Raw genomic sequence first — 16,820 nt, forward strand, 5'->3', positions numbered from 1 at the left:
AGATGGTTCAAAATTTCAGAGTTATAAATAAGCTAGTTATTCCCAGACATCCTGTGGTTCCAAATCCACATACCTGATTATCAGATATTCCTGACTGCCAATATTTTTCAGTAATAGATTTATGTAGCACCTTTTTCAGCACTCCTGGTTCATAAATAGACACTCAACAACTGAATCTATGCCCAGTTGGGCTGGACCATCTTTTAAAATGCAAATATGTGGGAGGTAAACCTTATCAAAAGGAAAAAAATATTTTTAGCCAACTAAGCAAATCAATTTAACTTATTTCAGCTATTCCTTTCTAAAATTAATATAGGAATGGGAGGGAGGAAATGGGAGATATTTTTAATAATATAAAAAATAAAAATATATTTAAAATGAAAGAAATAACTCTGATAAAAGTTACTATCTAAATATTTTAAAGTAACATGAAATACTGGAATATTGATTGCTAGGTAAGTCTTGTGTTCACCTAATTTTGGCTTTTGGTGCTAAGAGGCTGTAGAGTGCATTTAGAGTTGTTAAAATAGTTTTTAAATCTTTATTGTTGAAAGTATTATATATGTCTCCTTTTTCCCCACATTGACCTCTTCTACCCTGCCTTCCCACCCCCCTGCCCAAGCCTTCATTACCCTATTGTCTGAGTTGTTAATAAATGTCTAATGCTTTGTGAAAGGTGTGTTTCTTGAAAATGTATTTGACAATAGAGGAACATATGTTTCCAAAGGTTATAAAATGTGTTCATAAAAGTCAATCTAGGAAATACTGGTTGCCCACTTTTTGGTTATTATTGAAAATTGAGGTTTCTAAAAGTAAGAAATTTTAATTAAATTGGGCCAAATTTTATAGTTTTGGTAATAGAAGGCATGGGGTATGGAGATTTATTTGAGGGGGGGGGGTGGTTAAAGAAAGAATGTGAGCTGTTTTAAGGATAGTTATTTCCAAATGGGTAAGAAGATTTGTGAAAGTTGTAGAATGGTTTGTAAAAGTTGTGAAGGCGATAAAAGTTTGTGAAAGTTTTAAGTTTATAAACCAGCTGGCTCTCTCCTGTTGCTTAATTTCTTAGATCAGAGCCAAGACTTTATTTCCACTGCTCATTCACAGCCTAAGAGGCTTTTATTAAAAGTCTCAACAGATCTTCCTGCTTGGTAATTAGTCACCCTCCTCTCTTTCCAGTCTTCTTGAGAATTATCAAGGGCAAGTAAAAAATATGTCTTGTGTTTTCTCAGCAAAAATCGGTAATGTCAATGGGGGGAGAAAGGTGACATATAATACTTTCAACAATAAAGATTTTAGAAAAACCAAGATGGTGGCATAAGGTATACACCTGTACGTGCTGCCTCTCACAACCACACCAAAACTACAACTAAAAGACAAAACGACTATCACCCAGAACCATGGGAAAGCTGGCTAAGTAGAAGTTCTACAGCTAGAAGGAAAGAAAAAAGCTCATTGAGACTGTGTAGGACAGTGATGGCGAACCTATGACACGCGTGTCAGCACTGACACACGTAGCCATTTCTGAAGCGGCCGCATGCCGAGGATAAAACATTTGCTGCTCCTGAGGATGAAACATTTGCGAAATAATGTTTTTTCCTCAAAGTGACACACTACCCGAGTTATGCTCAGTTTTTTGGTGAAGTTTGACACACCAAGCTCAAAAGGTTGCCCATCACTGGTGTAGGAGGTGCAGAGGCATGGAAAAGCAGAGGTCGGAGGCGCGCGAATTGGACTGGCAACTGAGTGCGCTGTTGTTGTTTTTTAATTGGAAGGGAGATACAAGCTACCAACTGCTCTGAACCCCAGTTTCTAGCGAGACTCTGGGGACCCAGACTCCTACGGGGAGAAACTGGACTGTCTGGCATCAGGTCGGAAAGTGAGTGTGGCTTTCTCGCAGAGGTGTGCGCAGGAATCATTGTTTACTGCATTGGGGCGCAGGACGCAGACACAGAAAGGCGGAGACACAGAAACAGCTGACTGGCAGCCATCGCTGTTTGCTACACCCTGGTGATTCCCTGAGACCCCGCCCCACCTGATTTACAAACCCACCCAAGCTGTGCGCAATGGCTTTTGTATATGAATGGCCTGCCCTTTCACAGCTTAACCTAACAAATTGGAGCTGGGTCAGACAGCTCCAAAACTTCCAAACCTCAAACAAAGAGGAGAAATCTGCATATCTCTCTGTAGCTCCTGCTGGGTGGCCTCAGACAGTAGCTGCCTTGCACCTCCATGGAAATCCAGGAGCCAGTGTGCCTAGTGGTCAGTGTGAGACGACACCAGATTTCAACTCCTCACATACATAAGTGACACACTCAAGAGGCACACTCAGTGAGCATCCGAAGCCCCACTGAAGCAAGTCCTGCCCCATAAGGGTGTCTCCAGCACAGCAGTTCTTCCATTATAGACACAGCTGATCCTCACAGCCAATTGGCCTGGAGGTCAATTCCTCCCAGTGTACCAATAGCAATCAAGGCTTAACTACAACAAGACTGTGCACCCAGCCCACAAAGGGGTGCACCAAGAGTGTCCAACTCAGGTGATTGGGGAGGCTGAGTCACTGGGCCCTATAGGTCACCTACCACACAAAGCTACTCCATCAACACAGGGAAGCAGCCAAAATGCACAGACAAAGAAACATGTCATGAATGAAATAAATGGAGGAAAGCAAATTATTGTATATAGAGTTCAAAACCACAGTTATAAGGTTACTCAGGAATCTTCTAGAAACCTCTGAGAAACTTAGTGAGACCTCCGAGGAACTTAGTGAGACCTTCAAGGATCTTAATGAGAATGCCAAAAAAATGGAAAAGGACCAGTCAGAAATTAAGCATACACTGTCTGAAATAATGAATAATATACAGAAATCCAACAGTAGACTAGAGGACTCCAAGAATCAAACCAAAGATTTGAAATCTGAGTAAGCAAAAAACATCCAACCAGAAAAACAAAAAGAAAAAAGAATCCAAAAATATGAAGATAGTGTAAGGAGCCTCTGGGACAACTTCAAGCATATCAACATCCGAATTATGGGGGTGCCAGAAGAAGAGAGAGAGCAAAATATTGAAAACCTATTAGAAGAAATAATGACAGAAAACTTTCACTACCTGGTGAAAGAAATAGACTTACAAGTCCAGGAAGCACAGAGAACCCCAAATAAAAGGAATCCAAAGAGGACCACACCAAGACACATCATAATTAAAATGCCAAGAGCAAAAGACAAAGAGAGAATCTTGAAAGCAGCAAGAGAAAAACAGTTAGTTACTTACTCGGGAGCACCCATATGATTGTCAGCTGATTTCTCAACAGAAACTATGCAGGCCAGAAGGGAGTTGCAAGAAATATTCAAAGTGATGAACAACAAGAACCTACAGCCAAGATTACTCTACCCAGCAAAGCTATCATTCAGAATTGAAGGTCAGATAAAGAGCTTCACAGATAACAAAAAGCTAAAGGAGTTCATCACCACCAAATCAGGATTATATGAAATGCTGAAGGGTATTCTTTAAGAAGAGGAAGAAGAAGAAAAAGGTAAAGATAAAAATTATGAACAACAAATATATATCTATGCACAAGTGAATCTAAAAATCAAGTCAATAAACAATCTAGTGAACAGAATAAACTGGTGAATATAATAGAATCAGGGGCATAGAAAGGGAGTGGACTGACAATTCTCTGGGGGAAAGGGGCATGAAGGGTGCGGGAAGAGATTAGATAAAAATCTCACACCTATGGATTAGGACAGAGGCAGGGGGTAAGGGCATGGGGTGTATGGGGGGAATCAGGTGGAGGGGAGGTATGGGGGGAAAAAAGAGGAACATCTGTAATAATCTGAACAATAAAGATTTATTTAAAAAAACAATAAGGATTTTAAAATAAATAAATAAATAAGCTGCTTACTTTCTCTTTGCATATGCAGTGGTCTCAAAAATAACTGTTTAAATGATGCTGTTATAGAACTAAAATAAACTGTTTTTAAGTTTGATTGATGACTTTTAAAATTATTTCCATAAAATATAGTTATTTTATCCAGGTTTACAAAATTCATGTCTAACCTTTTATTTAAGTTTGCTTGTAAAACATCCCAAAATTAAAATTTTAATGCTTAGGTCACGAAATGTTTGTATAACAACCTTACATATTTCGCTTCCTGATTTACTTGTTGACACCGATACTAGCTTTATCAGCTCTTCTCTCATTGTGAGACCATCAGAATATCGACCAATAATGGCCAACTGAGCATGTGATGTGACATCAGTAGTTTCATCAAGAGAGATCGAAAAATATTTACACTTCCTTATGTCTCTCTTTAATTGATGTTGTATGTTTGTGTTCAGTATCATTATTTGGTATTTTATGATATTTTGTAACCCAGATATGACTTTGAGTTATGCCAGTGGGACCTAGATACCTCCTTATAAATGAAACATTTTAAAACCAATTAGGTGTATTTATTATACTTAAAATAACATGTAAAGCTTTGCAAATAAAAAGATAATAATAACTTCTATTTGTATACATATATTTGTATTAAAATGGATGATCTAAAGATATCAGCCTGCCTGAGGGAGGAACTTACAAAGATTCAAAGTCCAGTTCAAACAGGGAGCTCCCATGGGGAGGCAGGTGTCCTGTCTGCTGGAAACCAAGATCAACAGTAATTAATATAAATGTGAGAAGTCTGGCAGAAGGCTCTTGGACTCCCCTTTGATATTCACAGTGTGAATATTTGCATTTTATTACCTACTGCTGACTCAATGGCCTAAATCAGCGATGGGCAACCTTTTGAGCTTGGTGTGTAAAACTTTGCCAAAAAACTGAGCATAACTCGGGTAGTGTGTCACTTTGAGGAAAAAACATTATTTCACGATATTTATAGTTTAAATAACATAAATGTATAATTGTTATATATAATTGTATTTAATAAACCAAAAACTAAATATTTAACTTACCTGCTTAGTGACTTCTTTGGTCATCCGTCAGTCGGTTTCTTTTGTTGGTCTTGATATTATTTACCTTGTGTGGGGTGCTGTGAACTAAGAAAAGTGAGGGGGAGAGGGAATTCTTTAACTAACCTGCCTATTAGTGACTTTTTTGTTGCTGAATTTCATTGGCTAAATCTTCAATTGAAGGTTGGTATTTTGTACACTTCAGGCCCAAGCAAGCGCTACTAACTTCATCTGTCAATCTGCTTCTTTTGTTGGTTTTGATATTATTTAACGCTGAGAATAAGGCCTCACAAGAGAATGTAGAGGGAAAAATTGTGAGTAAAGCCATTGCTATATTTTTCAGGGTGCTAAAACTGTCTGGTAGTCGGTTCCAGGCGCTCCAAATTTCCTGTTCGTAGTGGCACTCCTCTTGATTCTCCAAGCGGCACCTTTCCAGATTCTCAAGCTTTGACCTAAAGTCGACAAACACCTGAGCCCAGATACTGTCTTGAAATTCTGCAAGTTGCATCTCCAAATCATCAATTTGCATCCATTGGAAACCATTTAATTCCAAACTACTGTAGACTACTACATCAGGATACTTAATTATTTTCATGGTCTGTTCTAGACTTCTAAATTGACTAAATCTATCACTAAACTGGTCAAGTAACGAGTCTAAAACATGCTGGTACTTCATATGCAAGAGTTCCATTTCATTTTGTACAGCTGCACTGGCCTTCTCAAAATACTTTGTTACTTGAGAAAAATACTTATACGTTTTAGGTTCTACATCTCGCTAGAAAATTTTAACTTTACTTTCAAAGGCTTTTATGTATCCAAACATAACATCAATACTTTTGCTAAAACCTTGTAACTTTAAGTTCAGTTCATTAATAGGAACAGAGAGATCTGTAAAAAACATCAGGGTGTTGACCCATTTATCATCATTAAGCTGAGGAAAGTTTCCCAGATCCTTATCATCAAGAAATACCTTAATTTCTTCAAAGCACTCCACAAAGCGCTCAAGAACTTTGCCTTGGCTCAGCCATCTTACATTATTGTACATCGGCAGTCCACTGTAGGTGGAATCAACCTCCAGTAAAAGTGCTGAAAATTCTCACTTGTGAAGGGGCGAGCAGCTATTAAATTAACTATTTTTGTAACAACTGACCTTAAGTCGTTTAAGTCGGTAAATCCTGCCTTGGCACATAAAGCCTCCTGATGGATAATACAATGAAAAGGCACAATCGAATATCCTATAGCTTCTGTAAACAATTTGACAAATCCTACTTTTCCCCCTACCATATTTGGTGCCCCATCTGTCGTCACTGATACAACTTTAGAGATATGGATGCTTAGGTCACGAAATGTTTGTATAACAACCTTACATATTTCGCTTCCTGATTTACTTGTTGACACCGATAATAGCTTTATCAGCTCTTCTCTCATTGTGAGACCATCAGAATATCGACCAATAATGGCCAACTGAGCATGTGATGTGACATCAGTAGTTTCATCAAGAGAGATCGAAAAATATTTACACTTCCTTATGTCTCTCTTTAATTGATGTTGTACGTTTGTGTTCAGTCTCAGTATTCGGTCTTTTATGATATTTCTACTGAGTGGTAACTCAGATATTCTCTTAATAATTGCATCTTTATTCTGCATATCGTGAAATAGAACTGGTGCACATCTTAGGAGAGTTTCTTTAATAAATTCTCCCTCACTGAGCGCTTTTCCATGCTGAGCTATAGAGTGAGCAATGCTCAAACTTGCAGATGTTAAATTTGTAGAGCCTTTCATATATTTAAGGATGGAATTAGATTGGCTCTTATAAAGGTGTAGCTGCCTGGAAATGTATTCCTTCCTATCATCCTCACTTTTTTCCAAGAGCTGGGAATGATTAGTTTCAAAATGTCTATTTATATTCCACGTTCTGCTTACTACCGTTTCAGTACATAGAATGCAAAATGATCTGCCATTTTTTTCTATAAAGCCATACATCTCGGTCCAGGTCTCTTGAAAGGGTCGGCCACTGCTACTACCACTTCCTTTACTTAACCTTAGTTTTTTATTTTTTGGGTTCTCCATCAGGGGGGCAGTGACAGAAGATAGAATTATAGATAGCTTGTTAGGCCTGCAGGCAATTAGGGGTTAACTAGCCTAACTAACCACAAAATGGTGCATATAACTGTCTTTTAGGAAAGGGCAGGGTTAATAAGCAGAAATAGGGGTTAATAAGGATGCACAACAGTAATAGTGGTGAAATGGAGTCTGCACTATGGAGCAAGATGGTGTTCCTTATGTGAATTAAAATGGCTGCCGCTATTTCTAATGGCGGGAAACGGCACCCATAGCACGCCACAAACTCTCGCCTCTCCCAGCCTCCCCCTCACTTATCTCAGTAATGATGGATTAGAAATCCATGACACCCCAGAACAGTAGATAATGGTTGCTGTGGTTAACTGTTATTTGGTTACTGGTAATGGCAGGGCCCCCAGAGATGCGTCCCCCGCTGTGTTCTGCTGCTCCCTGCTCTGCTGGCAGAAGTGAGGGCAAAGATCCTGGCTTAACTGGAAGTCCCAGAACTAGACGCTCTGTGCCGGACTTCTGTTGTTTTGGCCTACAGACCTCCGGCAGAGAGTGTCTAATAGGGGAGGATGAAACATTTGCGACTAGAGTCTTGGAGTCTAGGACTCCAGTCGCAAATGTTTCATCCTCAGGAGCAGCAAATGTTTCATCCTCGGCATGCGGCCGCCTCAGTGGCTGCGTGTCATCAGAAATGGCTCCTCATGTCAGTGCTAACACGCGTGTCATAGGTTCGCCATCACTGGCCTAAATCAAACTCCCCAATACTTGATTATCTTACTGTTTACTATAAACATTACCATTGTTATGTCTGTTTGCATTCCTAAAAGGCAATTGTGTATTCTAGTAAATGAAAGCAGCTGGGTAAAGGAGACTCAGTGGAACTTAACTGCTATAGTTGAGTTTGCCCTGGCCTCCCCCCATAATATTAATATTAATCTTGTCTTGTGTATCATTTGTGCATCGGCTCTTTCTCCAAGCCTTTGAACCCGAAAGCCACGCTGGCCGTGGCTTTTCACACTGTCAGTGACACTGGGCAAGCCCAAAGTAATGGTTGCCTGTGGGGGTGTCCAGCAGTGGCACTTCAGACATTGGGAGTTTATGATTTTTTCCCAGTGTTCAATACACACTTCTGATAAGCCATGTGCAACATTTTATATATTTTCTTGTTTGTTTGTTTTTTTAGGTTCTTTTTTTTACATTTTTTTCCAATCTTTATTGTGGAAAGTATTACATTAATCCCCTTTTTCCCCCCATCAACCCCCGTGAGCCCAACCCCACCCCCACACCCCTGCCCCAAGCCCTCATTACTCACTATCTGGATCCATGGGTTATGCATAGAAGCATACAAGGTCTTTAGTTAATTATCTCCCACTCACCCACCTTTCCTCTGAGATTTCAACTCTGTTCCATGCTTCCATGTCTCTGGATCCTCTCCATTCGTCAGCTTACTTTGTTAATTAGATTCCATATATGAGTGAGATCATGTGATACTTGTCTTTTTCTGACTGACTTATTGCACTTAGCATGATATTCTCAGGTCCCTACGTGCTGTCTCAAAGGGTAAGAGATTTTTGTTTTTTACTGCATAATATTCCAAGGTATAAATATACCACAGCTTTTTTATCCACTCATCTCCTGATGAGCATTTGGGCTGTTTCCAGATCTCAGCGATTGTAAAGTTTACTGCTATGAACATAGAAGTGCATATATTCTTTCTGATTGGTGTTTCAGGTTTCTTAGGATATATTCCTAGAAGTGAGATCACTAGGTCAAATGGAAATTCCATGTTTAATTTTTTGAGGAAACTCCATACTATTTTCCATAATGGCTGTACCAGTCTTTGTTTCCACCAGCAGTGTACTAGGGTTCCCTTCCCTCCACATCCTTGCCAGCACTTGTCATTTGTTAACTTTTTGATGGTAGCCATTCTGACAGGTATGAGGTGATACCTCGTCATTTTAATTTGCATATCTCTGATGATCAGTGACTTTGAGCATTTTTTCATATGTCTGTTGGCCATCTGTATGTCCAACATACTTTGGAGAAGTATCTATTTAGGTCCTTTGCCCATTTTTTAATTGGATTGTTTCTCTCCCTTTTGTTAAGTTGTCCTTATATATTTTAGGTATTAGCCCTTTATCAGAAATATCATGGCCAAATATATTTTCCCACACAGTGGGCTACCTTTTCACGTTGTTGGTGGTCTCTTTTGCTGTGCACAAACTTTTAGATTGATGACATCCCATTTGTTTATGTTTTCCTTTGATTCTCTAGCCTTAGGAAATGTATCAGTGAAAATACTGTAATATATGATATCTCAGATTTTACTAATGATATATGATGTCTCAGATTTTACTAATGTTTTCTCTAGGATTTTTATGGTCTTGTGACTTACATTTAAGTTTTTTTTTTAATCCATTTTGAGTTTATTCTCGTGTGTGGTGTAAATTTATGGGCTAGTTTCTTTTATTTATTTATTTATTTATTTATTTATTATTTTTATTTATTTATTTATTTATTTTTGCATGTATCTATCAAGTTTTCCCAACACCATTTGTTGGAGAGACTATCTTTACACAATTGTATGTTCTTGCCTCCTTTATCAAATATTAATTGAGCACAGTGGCTTGAATCAATTTTTGGGGTCTCTCTTCTGTTCCATTGGTCTATATGGCTGTTCTTGTATAGTACCAGGCAGTTTTCAGAACAGTGGCTTTGTAATATAACTGGATATCTGTTATTGTGGTCCCTCTAACTTTGTTCTTTCTCAAGATTGCTGCAGCTCTTCATGGTCTATTACGGTTCCATATAAATTTTTGGAGTATTTGTTCTAAATCTGTGAAATACACCATTGGTATTTTAACAGGGATTGCATTGAATCTATAGATGCTTTGGGTAGTATGGGCATTTTTATGTTTATTCTACCAATCCATGAACACGGTATGTTCTTCCACTTGTTTATATCTTCATCTCTTTTTTCAATATACTGTAGTTTTCTGAGAACAAATACTTTACCTCCTTGATTAAGTTTATTCCTAAGTATCTTATTTTGTTGTTGTTGCAATGGTAAATGCATGTGTTGTTGTTTTTTGTTGTTGTTGTTCCTCTTTCTGAGTTTTCATTATTGGTGTATAAAAATGCCATCAAATTCTGAGTGTTAATTTTGTGTCCTACTACATTGCTGAATTCATTTATTAAATCTAGTAGTTTCATGGTGGAGACTTGGGCTTTTCTATGTATATTATCATGTCATCCTATATAATTAAGAGGTAATATGCAAATTGACCCTCATACCCTAACACAAATGGCCGCCCCCATGTGGTCAAAGATGGCTGCATAAGATGGCCAACAGGGGAGGGTAGTTGTGGGTGATCAGGTCAGCAGGGGAGGGCAGTTAGGGGCGACCAGGCTGGCAGGGGAAGTCAGTTGGGGGGGACCAGGCCTGCAGGGAAGTTGGGGGGACCAGGCCTTCAGGGGAGGGCAGTTTGGGGGAACCAGGCCAGCAGGGGAGGGCAGTTGGGGGGACCAGGCCTGCAGGGGAGGGCAGTTGGGGGCAATCGGGCTGGCAGGGGGTCAGTTAGGCATCGATCAGGCTGGCAGGGGAGTGGTTAAGGGGTGATCAGGCTGGCAGGCAGAAACGGTTAAGAACAATCAGGCAGGCAGGCAGGCAGGTGAGTGGTTAGGAGCCAGCAGTCCCGGATTTTGAGAAGGATGTCAGATTGCCAGTTTAGGCCCAATCCCACAGGCCTCTAGTGTGGGAATAATGAAAGTTTTACAATTTAAATACCTTTCATGTTTTCTTCTTGTATGATCACTGTGGCTAGGATTCCAGTACTATGTTAATAAGAGTGGTGAAATCAGACATCCCTGTCTTGTCCCTGTTCTTAGAGGTAATGGTTGTAGTCTTTGTCCATTGAGTCTGATGTAAGCTGTAGGTTTGTCATATATGGCCTTTATTATTTTGAGGTATGATCCTTTATTCACACATTGCTGAGAGTTGTTATAAAAAATGAGTGTTGGATTTTGTTTAATGATTTTTCTGAGTCTACTGATATGACCCTGTGTTTTTTGTCTTTCAAATTATTTATGTGACATATCAAGCTTATTAATTTCAAATATTGTACCAGCCTTTCATCTCTGGAACAAATCAAACTTGGTCATGGTATATGATTTTTTTAATATAGTTCTGGATCCAAGTTGCTCATATTTTGTTGAGGAATCTTAGCATCTATGTTCATTAGGGATATTGCCTTGTAATTCTCTTTTTTTGTAGTGTCACTATTTGGTTTTGGAATTAGGATAATTCTGGCCTCATAAAAAGAGCTTAGAGTGTTCCTTCCTCTTGAATTTTTTTGAAATAATTTGCATAGTATAGTTGTAACTCATCTTTGAATATTTGGTAAAACTCTCATGTGAAGTCATCCAGACCAGGGCTTTTGTTTTCTGGGAGTTTTTGATTACTGCTTCAACTTCATCAGTTGTTATTGGTCTATGAAGATTTTCTAATTCTTCCTGATTTGGTTTTTGAAGATTGTATTTTTCTAGAAATTTATCCATTTCATCCACATTGTCGAGCTTATTGACATATAGTCGTTCATAGTATTTTCTTCTAATTCTTTGTATTTCTGTGTTGTCAGTTGTTGTTTCACTGCTTTCATTTCTGATATTATTTATTTGAGTCCTCTCTTTATATCTTGACTCTGGCTAAAGGTTCATCAATCTTGTTTATCTTTTCAAAGAACAAGCTCTTGGTTTCATTGATTTTTTTTTTTTTGTATTGGTTTCTCTTAGTCGCTGTCATTTATTTCTGCTGTAATCTTTATTATTCCCTTTCTTCTACTTATTCTGGGCTTTTCTTTTTCTCTTTCTAATTCTTTAAGTTGTCAGGTTAAATTGTTTAATATTAATTTATCTTGCTTTTGTGTTTTTGTTGTTGTTGTTTTGTTTTAGGTAGGTCTGTAGTGCTATGAACTTTCCTCTCAGGACTGCTTTTGCAGTGTCCCAGAGATTTTGTGTTGTTTCGTGTTCATTTTTATTAGCTTTCAGGAAGTTTTTAAAATTTATTTCTTAATCTCATTGGTAACCCATTCATTGTTTAATAACATGCCGTTTAGCCCCCATGTGTTTGAATGTTTTTTAGTGTACTGTAGTTGATTTCTAATTTCTTACCATTGTGATCTGAGAAGATGCTTGATATGATTTAAATCTTCTTATAGAAACTTGTTTTGTATCCTAACATGTGGTCTATCTTTGATAATGACCCATTTCCACTTGAAAAGAATATATATTCTGCAGATTGTGTTGAATTGTTCTATAAAAGTCAATTAAATCCATCTGACCCAGTGTGTCATTTAGTGTCACTGTTTCCTTGTTAATTTTTTGCCTGGATGATCTATCCAGTGAAATCAGCGGGGTGTTAAAGTCCCTTACTATGATTGTATTGCTGTCGATCTCTCCTTTAAAACTCTCCAGAAGTTTTTTTATATATTTATGTGTTCCTATATTGGGTGAATATATGTTCACTATGATTAGATCCTCTTGTTTTATCAATCCCTTTAGTATTAGTGACTTTTATTGTCTCTATTATGGCCTTCATTTTGAAGTCTATTTTGTCAGATATGAGTATTGCTACCAAGCTTTATGTTTGTTTCAATTTGCATGAAATTTTTTTTTCATCCCTTCACTCTCATACTGTGTAAGTCTTGTTCTGAGGTGGGTCTCTTGTAGACAGCATATATTTGGTGATGTTTTCATATCCAGATATATTATACATTTTGCTTGGAGCATTTAATCTGTTTACATTTATGGTTATTATTGATAGGTACTTATTTATTACCATTTTAATTCTTTATGCCTATTTCTCTCTCTCTATTTCTTCTTCTCATTACAGTAGTCCCTTTAGTATTTTTTTGCAGTTTTGGTTTGGGGTGATAAACTCCTTTAGACTTTTTTTGTCTGGAAAGCTTGTTATTTCACCATCTATTTTTTTTTAAATTTCTTTATTGATTAAGGTATCACATATTTGTCCTCATCCCCCCATTCCCATCCCACACCCCTCCCCACACGTGCCCCCACCCCCCTGTTGTCCCCAACCGTTGGTTAGGCGCATATGCTTGCACACAAGTCCTTTAGTTGATCTCTCCCCTTTACCCCCACCCTCCCCTACCCTCCCTCTGAGGCCCGACAGTCTGATCCGTGCCTCCTTGTTTCTGGGTCTGTTCTTGTTCATCAGTCTATGTTGTTCATTATTTCCACTAGATGAGTGAGATCATGTGCTATTAGAAATATACTTATAAGAACCGAAAATGAGACAAGCAATAATGGTTATGGTGACAGGAAATGAATCAGTCTGTAGTGAGTTTCTTTCTGGGCCAACAGTTCTTTTGAGACCCAATTACAATGTCCAACAGTTCCTTATGTGTACATGTCAGCACTGACATTATAGTTCTAGATGGTGGACAAATGGTGGTAATGCAGGTCCGACTCTCTCTGGTTTGGTCCTGGGCAACTTGCAGTGATGCACAGCTGCTAACTACTAGTATCGGGAGACCACGTCAGCGTCTTCCATCTCTGGACTGCTTCTCTTCTGTCTTCATGGCTGGAGTAGTCCTGTCGATTCCTCTCTGTTGCTCGAATCCACATGGTCTCGGAGTTGTTTTCTGAAAATATACAAACATATTCTCAACCAAAAGTTAATAAAGGAATATTTTCTATAAATTTGACTTGGGATCCTATTTCATTTTTTGCCCAAATGATTTTCCTCTGGCTTGTTTTGACACCTTGTGTGTTTTTCATGGGTGTCTTGCTTTTAGCCTTACAATTAATTTTCTAAAGTATTAATTTTCTAGATGTAATTTACTTACAGGATATTTTCCTTACATGATATTCTTCTATTATCCCCCCCCTTTTTTTGATTTAAATATTAGGAGGCTTTTGAAAATTTTATAATGTAGTCTTGATGGCTTTTAAATTTTAATTTTTTGCACTTATAATATTACTGTTTTAGGTTCATTACATGGTGCACAATTTTATCATGAGATGAAGTACCAATAAAAATTTTAGTTAACACTTTAGGAACACCTTTTTGTCCAGTACAATTAATTTTTCTAGAATATTCGCTTGTTTCAACTAGCCAATTTAAATTTGCCTGAAAACTTGACTACTATTTTACTGTGAAATTTATTACTCTAACAACAATCTTATTTTACCCTGTAAATATTAGTGGAAGGGATTATTTGCCTTCTTGAGTAGGTCCTGAGCATTCCTGGTGGTAGGCTGGATTTAGATATCGTAAACCCACTTCCCCACACCATCACCATCTATTTTGAATAATAGCTTTGCTGGATATATTAATCTTATTTTCAGGTCCTTGCTTTTCATTACCTTGAATACTTTATGTCATTTCCTTTTGGCCTGGAGAGTTTCTGATGAAAAATGTTTTGGTTCTTTTTGCTCTGTGCCTCTTGAACCTGTGTGACTTTTTCCTTCACCAGATTAAGGAAGTTATCTGCCATTATTACTTTACAAGCCAAAGGAAAATCGTCAGGGCAAAAAATGAAAAAGGATCTCAAGTCAAATTTATAGGAAATATTCTTTTATTAACTTTTGGTCGAGAATATGTTTGTATATTTTCAGAAAACAACTCCAAGACCATGTGGATTCCTGCAACAGAGAGGAATTTACAGGACTGCTCCAGCCATGAAGACAGAAGAGAAACAGTCCAGAGATGGAAGACACTGACGATGCCTTGCCCTACTAGCAGTCAGCAGCTGTGCATCACTGCAGGTTGCCCAGGACCAAACCAGAGAGGGTCGGACCTGCATTACCACCATTTGTTCACCATCCAGAACCGAAATATCATTGCTGACATGTACACATAAGGAACTGTTTGACATTGAAATTGGGACTCAAAAGAACTATTGGCCCAGAAAGAAACTCACTACAGACTGATTCATTTGCCTCTCAGCATAACCATTATTGCTTGTCTCATTTTCGGTTCTTGTAAGTGTATTTCTAGTATCACATGATCTCACTCATCTAGGGGAAATAATGAACAACATAAACTGATGAACAGACCTGGAGACAGGGAAGCATCGATCAGACTGTCAAACCTCAGAGGGAAGGTAGGGGAGGGTGGGGGTTAGGGGGAGAGATCAACCAAAGGACTTGTATGCATGCATATAAGCCTAACCAGTGGTCACGGACAACAGGGGGTTGGGGGCATGCATGGGGAGGGGTTTGGGATGGGAATGGTGAAATGAGGACAAATATTTGATACCTTAATCAATAAAAAAATTAAAAATAAATAAATAAATAAAAAGTAAATAAATAAGTAAAATTTTTAAAAAAGAGGTCTCTATCCCTTGTTCTCTTTTTTTCATCTTCTGGTATTCCTATGATGCTAATATTGTTAAGTTTCATGTTATTCCACAGCTCCCTTAAGCTGTTCTTCTGTTTTTAATTGTTATGGGTTTGTTGGCTCTCTGATTGAGTGATTTTTTTTCTGCCCTGTCTTCTAATGCACTGATCCAATCCTTGGCTTCCCCTAATGCTCTGTGTATTCCTTTCAATGTATTCTTCATTAGTGCTATATCTTTCTTTATTTCCGACTGGTCTTTTTGCATAGTAACTATATCTTTTCTCATGCTGTTGAACATCCTTACCATCATTATTCTGAACTTTATATCTGATAAATTTCTTATCTCCATTTCATTTAGCTCTTTTTCTGGAGAATTTTCTTGTTCTTTCATTTTGGCTGTGTGTGTGTGTGTGTGTCCCTATTTTAGCTGCCTGTTGGGTTTGTGTCTATGTATTAAGTAGATCTGCTATGATTCCCCATCTCTAGTGCAAGACAAAATCAGATATTGTTTTTAACTGGCCCTGAGTATTCATTTGGAGCTATCAGCAATCCAGTTTTTTGCTCCCTCTGCTAGGGCTGGGTGCCTTTGGAATGGACTAAAATGTTTACCAATGTCTGCTTTTCCTAGCCCCTGCCCCAGAAGGAGATAAGGTAAAGGCTCAAAGCCTCCAGAGAAGTGCAGTCTTGCCTGCAGTCTGATTGTTTTCAGTCTTTATTAGGCTATCAACCACACTGTGGTGGGAGAGTTTTTCCAACAGGGTAAGGCAATTGTTTCCACTCCAGGCAAAAGCTGCCTGGATGGTAATGGTCTTCTGAAGAAAGATGTCCTCTGCAGTATGAGGGAATGACTCAGCACACTAAACAAGAATGGCTGCCTTCTGAGCTCTAACTCCAGAGCCTCCAACTCTGGATTCTGCTCATGCAGCTGTTGTCCACTCTGCTGGAGCCCAAGATGAACGGCTGCACATAAAGTTTTGTGTGTTGGCCCTTTAAGAGTGTGCCTACAAATCCAACTATTTCTATCTAGCAGACAGTTGCCCTGGTGCTTTTTACAGACATATGTTAGGTGGGCCCCTTTCTCAGTGCTGGTGCTCTGAGCTGTGGAGCCCAGCTTTGGGTATAGACCCCAGAGTTCTCAATGGAAACTCCCACTTCTGAGATATCTCTCTGCAACTTCAGCTGTTGTCTGTGGGAGTCCTCCCCCCCCACCACCACCACCAGCCCTTTCACACCTCCACACTTTCTACCAGTCTCTATGAAGTCTCCCCTTTTTGTCCTTGATTATCAGGATTCTCTCCAGCTAGTCTTCAGTTGATTATTCAGGATGGTTTTTCTAGATTTTAGCTGTAATTCCAATTTGGTCCTGGGAGAGTGTCAGTGTAGCTTCCACTTACTCCACCATTTTGGAACCTCTACTTGTATTCTAATTCACTGCTTCAGTTCTC

Source organism: Cnephaeus nilssonii (genome assembly GCF_951640355.1).
Source record: "Cnephaeus nilssonii genome assembly, chromosome: 8".
Lineage (NCBI taxonomy): Eukaryota > Metazoa > Chordata > Mammalia > Chiroptera > Vespertilionidae > Cnephaeus > Cnephaeus nilssonii.